The sequence below is a fragment of the Coregonus clupeaformis genome, chromosome 18 (genome assembly GCF_020615455.1).
Source record: "Coregonus clupeaformis isolate EN_2021a chromosome 18, ASM2061545v1, whole genome shotgun sequence".
In the NCBI taxonomy this organism is placed as follows: Eukaryota; Metazoa; Chordata; class Actinopteri; order Salmoniformes; family Salmonidae; genus Coregonus; species Coregonus clupeaformis.
The window spans coordinates 32,707,695-32,715,928 of record NC_059209.1 but is presented as its reverse complement, the minus strand read 5'-3'; positions in this window follow the sequence as shown (position 1 = coordinate 32,715,928).

Below are 8,234 nucleotides of genomic sequence, written 5' to 3'. Positions count from 1 at the left end.
CATGGCGAGTTGTTGTTGCTGCTGCTGGGACTGCTGCTGGTGCTGCTGGAACTGCTGATGCTGTTGGTAGCCGGCCTGAAGCAGAGAGGTGATGTCGCCGCTCATGCGGCCTAGCTCTCTCTCAGTGTGTTCCAGGCGTAGCATGGCGGTGGGTTGCTCAGGTTCTTCGGTTTCCATGTCGGGGGAAGTGTGCTGCTGAGTCCATAATGGTCAGATCGTACTGTCACGGTTCAGACAGACGACAAGAGGACCACAATTAGCGTCACACCAGAAAGTTTATTTAAACTTAAGGGAAAGGGATGTAGGGGAGTGAGTGAAGGCTCCAGGGGTTATCCCCGTCCGATGTGCTGGGTCTGTGCCTCCCCCAGTGGCAGCGATCGTCCGATGACGCCGGTGGTTGGTGGTCCAGAAGTCCTGGGGGGAGGAAACACAGACACAACGGGGCGGAATGAAACCAGGCAGCAGTACAGTTCAAGGGAAATCCAAAATACGTAGTAGCAAGGCAGAAGGCTGGTCAGAGTTACCGGGATAGAAGAGTAGTCAGGAGTCGTAATGGCAGAAGCAGGTCTGGATCTCCAGAGGCAGAAGAGTATCCAAAAACCAGGCAGGTCCGGGGTCACAAAACCAGGGTGAGCCAGAAGCGCGAGCAAACAGGTTCCGGGTGTGAGCTTTGCAGACGATCTGACACAGGAGAGCTGAAAGACAGGGCTATAAATACTGGGAGAGGTTAGTGGGTAATGCAGCGCAGCTGGCAGAGTAATTAGAGCCGAGCAGAGCAGGGACAGGTGGAGCTAGTTAGGCTGAGTAGAGAGAGAGTGGTGAGCAGAGTGGAAACAACTTAAGGTGGTAACCCAGTGGAGTGAGAGGGCTCATGACACTCAGAAGACTGATGTGAAACAGTATTTGTTGGGGAATAATATTTAACATGGCTTCCCTCCCATCAGGTGTGTGATTGAATGAGATAAATGTCTGACAGCCAATGGGAAGTGTGGGAACCTTATAGTAAGCAGTGGACATGGGGAACTGGATCTGGTAGAAGGGTCACCACGGCAGACAAGACAAAACAACAACTGGTCATAGATTCAGCAGCTTTCAGACACCCTGACATGGTTTAACAGTTAACATGAACTCAGTGCTTACCAATATTCTGACTTTTTTATATATATGGGAACTTCTTATTATGTACAATCAAACTATTGTGTGTGTGTGTATGTGTGTTAATGTACTCTATGCAAGCTATTTGTGAAGTTGGTACAGTAAAGTTGCAAACACAAATGTACTGTATTATTGTGAAATAGTGATTTTACTAATTTGATCAAATGTCATAATTTGGATAGAGCTCTGGCATATCTGTCTATGGCTGAAGTCAGCTGTGAGCTTCCCCAACCTCCTTTCTCTCTCTCTCTCCCACTCGTTTCCACTGTTTGGGCCAACGATTCTAATTGTAAGTGGCATTGACCAACACAAATGGTAAGTGCTTTACCAGAGGTTGGGACCGGATGACAAGTGCGCTTACTCACACACTGTATCCAATGTCGCCTCTAAGTGTGTTTGCGGGGAGCTGGGCCTAGCAAATACGTCAAGATCTAAGGGACTGCAGATGTGGGGTGAAGTCCTCCAATGAGGGCCAAGCCAAAAAAGGTTTATGGGGAGGGAGAGCCTTTAAAAGGAGCCATATTAGGGTACTTCTGGTCACAATGAGTTTTATAGGAACTGTGATCTCCTCCACTGTGGTGGTTGCCTCTGAGTACCTCTATCCTTCTTAGTGAGGGAAACCGGACCCTTCACGCTAACAGTGAAGTCATGCTGCTATGATAAGGATATATATTTCATTAAACTTAGAATAGCTGAACTGTAACTTCTTTGTTGTTTTTCATTGTATTATCATTATATTAATCATGTAATACAGATACTTTCTCAGCAATGAACTTTGAGATTTGTCAGTTGAACATTGTTACAGTTCACCTCTGTTCACCTGGAACCCTAAACATATTTCATGTTGAGTATTCACTGGTTGAGGATCAGGTTTTGGAGTCTAACAAATTGCCGTCTCATACAAGGACATGCTGAAACTTGTACTACACACACTATAAAATACAAGGTTAGATCCTCCGGGCTCAGGTGTGCTAATCAGGAATTCACTGTCACTAGGATGTGAAATACAAATAAATAAACCTATAAATAAGTCCCGCTGAATGTGATGAGCAAACAAGGCAATCGGACCAGACAATCCAATTTTAACTCACTTTGAGCTGATGTGAAGAACATGAAAAATAACATATTGCTGCCTAATAACAAACCTGGGTTTGATCATCAATAATGACGTAACCAAAATTAGGAATTATAAAAAAAATACGGTTTGATCATTCTGAACTTTGCACTAATATCAACCACAACCCTAGACTTTCTGTGCCAGTGGTTTCCTTATTCAACTATTTCAAAAGGGCCTACATTCTTTGTAGCAACATTCACTTATTTCCTTTCAGTCCGATTCCAAATTGCAACGACCCTGTCCCACAATAATATCAAGTCTGGCTGTTATGAATCTGAGTGGAAACTAAAGGAGTAGCCTAAATAATGAAACGGCATTTGGACATATCAGGCTGTTTGAAATGGATCCATTGGTAGGCTATATAACCCTTCTACAAAGGGGCCTCTGAAGTCCAGCTATCTTTTGTACCTCGTTGATGCTGACATACCAACAGACTACATTGGAGTAAAATTCCTCACTGTTTGTGCACTTAGTATCAAGTTTAGTCTTTTAAAGAGTTGTCTTATTGCAACACTGTCAGTAAGAAACATGAATGCAGGTCGTTCCTCCTGAGTGTTGACAGACACACACCATAATGATTATCATACTCTCTCCTAACCAGCCACCTCTAGACACACACCATAATGATTATCATACTCTCTCCTAACCAGCCACCTCTAGACTCACACCATAATGATTATCATACTCTCTCCTAACCAGCCACCTCTAGACACACACCATAATGATTATCATACTCTCTCCTAACCAGCCACCTCTAGACACACACCATAATGATTATCATACTCTCTCCTAACCAGCCACCTCTAGACACACACCATAATGATTATCATACTCTCTCCTAACCAGCCACCTCTAGACACACACCATAATGATGATCATACTCTCTCCTAACCAGCCACCTCTAGACACACACCATAATGATTATCATACTCTCTCCTAACCAGCCACCTCTAGACACACACCATAATGATTATCATACTCTCTCCTAACCAGCCACCTCTAGACACACACCATAATGATCATACTCTCTCCTAACCAGCCACCTCTAGACACACACCATAATGATGATCATACTCTCTCCTAACCAGCCACCTCTAGACACACACCATAATGATTATCATACTCTCTCCTAACCAGCCACCTCTAGACACACACCATAATGATTATCATACTCTCTCCTAACCAGCCACCTCTAGACACACACCATAATGATTATCATACTCTCTCCTAACCAGCCACCTCTAGACACACACCATAATGATTATCATACTCTCTCCTAACCAGCCACCTCTAGACTCACACCATAATGATTATCATACTCTCTCCTAACCAGCCACCTCTAGACACACACCATAATGATGATCATACTCTCTCCTAACCAGCCACCTCTAGACACACACCATAATGATTATCATACTCTCTCCTAACCAGCCACCTCTAGACACACACCATAATGATTATCATACTCTCTCCTAACCAGCCACCTCTAGACACACACCATAATGATGATCATACTCTCTCCTAACCAGCCACCTCTAGACACACACCATAATGATTATCATACTCTCTCCTAACCAGCCACCTCTAGACACACACCATAATGATTATCATACTCTCTCCTAACCAGCCACCTCTAGACACACACCATAATGATTATCATACTCTCTCCTAACCAGCCACCTCTAGACACACACCATAATGATTATCATACTCTCTCCTAACCAGCCACCTCTAGACACACACCATAATGATTATCATACTCTCTCCTAACCAGCCACCTCTAGACACACACCATAATGATTATCATACTCTCTCCCTAACCAGCCACCTCTAGACACACACCATAATGATTATCATACTCTCTCCTAACCAGCCACCTCTAGACACACACCATAATGATGATCATACTCTCTCCTAACCAGCCACCTCTAGACACACACCATAATGATTATCATACTCTCTCCTAACCAGCCACCTCTAGACACACACCATAATGATGATCATAGTCTCTCCTAACCAGCCACCTCTAGACACACACCATAATGATGATCATACTCTCTCCTAACCAGCCACCTCTAGACACACACCATAATGATGATCATACTCTCTCCTAACCAGCCACCTCTAGACACACACCATAATGATTATCATACTCTCTCCTAACCAGCCACCTCTAGACTCACACCATAATGATGATCATACTCTCTCCTAACCAGCCACCTCTAGACACACACCATAATGATTATCATACTCTCTCCTAACCAGCCACCTCTAGACACACACCATAATGATGATCATACTCTCTCCTAACCAGCCACCTCTAGACACACACCATAATGATTATCATACTCTCTCCTAACCAGCCACCTCTAGACACACACCATAATGATTATCATACTCTCTCCTAACCAGCCACCTCTAGACACACACCATAATGATTATCATACTCTCTCCTAACCAGCCACCTCTAGACACACACCATAATGATTATCATACTCTCTCCTAACCAGCCACCTCTAGACTCACACCATAATGATTATCATACTCTCTCCTAACCAGCCACCTCTAGACACACACCATAATGATGATCATACTCTCTCCTAACCAGCCACCTCTAGACACACACCATAATGATTATCATACTCTCTCCTAACCAGCCACCTCTAGACACACACCATAATGATTATCATACTCTCTCCTAACCAGCCACCTCTAGACACACACCATAATGATGATCATACTCTCTCCTAACCAGCCACCTCTAGACACACACCATAATGATTATCATACTCTCTCCTAACCAGCCACCTCTAGACACACACCATAATGATTATCATACTCTCTCCTAACCAGCCACCTCTAGACACACACCATAATGATTATCATACTCTCTCCTAACCAGCCACCTCTAGACACACACCATAATGATTATCATACTCTCTCCTAACCAGCCACCTCTAGACACACACCATAATGATTATCATACTCTCTCCTAACCAGCCACCTCTAGACACACACCATAATGATTATCATACTCTCTCCTAACCAGCCACCTCTAGACACACACCATAATGATTATCATACTCTCTCCTAACCAGCCACCTCTAGACACACACCATAATGATGATCATACTCTCTCCTAACCAGCCACCTCTAGACACACACCATAATGATTATCATACTCTCTCCTAACCAGCCACCTCTAGACACACACCATAATGATGATCATAGTCTCTCCTAACCAGCCACCTCTAGACACACACCATAATGATGATCATACTCTCTCCTAACCAGCCACCTCTAGACACACACCATAATGATTATCATACTCTCTCCTAACCAGCCACCTCTAGACACACACCATAATGATGATCATACTCTCTCCTAACCAGCCACCTCTAGACTCACACCATAATGATGATCATACTCTCTCCTAACCAGCCACCTCTAGACACACACCATAATGATTATCATACTCTCTCCTAACCAGCCACCTCTAGACACACACCATAATGATTATCATACTCTCTCCTAACCAGCCACCTCTAGACACACACCATAATGATTATCATACTCTCTCCTAACCAGCCACCTCTAGTTTGAAAATGTTCCAGAATAATTCAACATTTTACCCTGACCCGAGAACCCACATCAACAACTGTCATAATGTCACTATCAAGGTCTTTGACACAAACCGTAGTCGCCGTCTGGCCAACATGATTGACAGGGGACACGTTCTTCTCCTTTCCTGCTGTGACAAACTGTCTCTTAATTTCCGCCTCTACATCCTGTATGGACTTACCATGGTGTTTATTTTGAATGTCTTTTTAGAGTCTTTCCTGTAAAGACCACCAGCTACTTTGTTATGAAAAAGCTCCTTCTGGATTCTGATAGAAAATAAGCATATACAACCATGGAAATCCAATTAAGTTGGAGATCTACTATGCCATGGGCTAAAGGGAAACTGGATAAGACGGAGAGAGAACTTTCACTGTAAGGTAAAACACCACTCCCACCTTATATGGTGTCAGCTACTAATATCGGGCCCATATTCCAATTCTACATTTCTATCAAGCGTCTCAAAAACAGTCTCATGGACATGTTCAAATGTAATATAACTCCACTACCACATACCTTTACACTAAAACACTGTTGACATGTAGATATGAGAAGGTTGGCTTCATCTATTATAAATGAAAGCCAAATAAATGTCCTGTTACAAGGACTTCTTAACTTCTTCTACTGATAATGTTCAGTGAAAGGAAGAGGCAATAAACATTGTGGCTTTGAGACACTCTCCAAGTGGCCATGCTGGAAAACCTTATGTACATCTGGTCTGGCAAACTGACAATGTCACCTGGGAGCTATAGCGCAAGGATGAGCAACTGTAGTCCTCAGGGGCCAGAGAGGTGTCACACTTTCCCCCCATCCTTAGTAAACACCGCTGATTAAACTAATTGCATTCTAAACTGAAGATCATGATTAGTTGAATATTGGAGTCAAGTGTGTTAGCTGGGGCTCGGGCAAAAGTGTGACACCAATCAAGCCCCAGAGGACTGGAGCTGCCCATCCTTGCTATAGAGGATGTATGGGTTTGGGCCTATTGAAAACAGGCACAGCATAATGTTTAGTTAACCACAAGGATCACTGTCTGGATAGCAGCTGTAGTGAAACCCTTTGAATTTACTGTAAAACATATCAGTGATTTGTAGTTAATGCATTGAATCGAGCCGACTAGGTGAAAAATCTGTCGATGTGCCCTTGAGCAAGGCACTTAACCCTAATTGCTCCTGTAAGTCGCTCTGGATAAGAGCGTCTGCTAAATGACTAAAATGTAAATGTTACTATTGCAGTTATAGTCTCTCTCCATGGAGTCACTGAGACCCATGTCATTTTCACATCTCATCTAGTAGTTGTGGGAAATATATTTCTTTATAGAACTGCTAAATATCTATTCAAACATGTTTACCCCATTATTCATGTCTCCTTTGTCACATCACAATACTTTGACTTTTAAAAAATCTTTTTAAAAAAATCTGCCTTTGAAGTATAACAGTGGATTATTTCAAATTGTTTCTAGAAGATCAAAACTTATATACAGGTAAAAGTCAGTAAATTAGAATATTTTGAAACACTTGATTTATTTCAGTAATTGCATTCAAAAGGTGTAACTTGTACATTATATTTATTCATTGCACACAGACTGATGCATTCAAATGTTTATTTCATTTAATTTTGATGATTTGAAGTGGCAACAAATGAAAATCCAAAATTCCGTGTGTCACAAAATTAGAATATTACTTAAGGCTAATACAAAAAAGGGATTTTTTAGAAATGTTGGCCAACTGAAAAGTATGAAAATGAAAAATATGAGCATGTACAATACTCAATACTTGGTTGGAGCTCCTTTTGCCTCAATTACTGCATTAATGCGGCGTGGCATGGAGTCGATGAGTTTCTGGCACTGCTCAGGTGTTATGAGAGCCCAGGTTGCTCTGATAGTGGCCTTCAACTCTTCTGCGTTGTTGGGTCTGGCATTCTGCATCTTCCTTTTCACAATACCCCACAGATTTTCTATGGGGCTAAGGTCAGGGGAGTTGGCTGGCCAATTTAGAACAGAAATACCATGGTCCGTAAACCAGGCACGGGTAGATTTTGCGCTGTGTGCAGGCGCCAAGTCCTGTTGGAACCTGAAATCTCCATCCCCATAGAGCAGGTCAGCAGCAGGAAGCATGAAGTGCTCTAAAACTTGCTGGTAGACGGCTGCGTTGACCCTGGATCTCAGGAAACAGAGTGGACCGACACCAGCAGATGACATGGCACCCCAAACCATCACTGATGGTGGAAACTTTACACTAGACTTCAGGCAACGTGGATCCTGTGCCTCTCCTGTCTTCCTCCAGACTCTGGGACCTCGATTTACAAAGGAAATGCAAAATTTGCTTTCGTCAGAAAACATGAC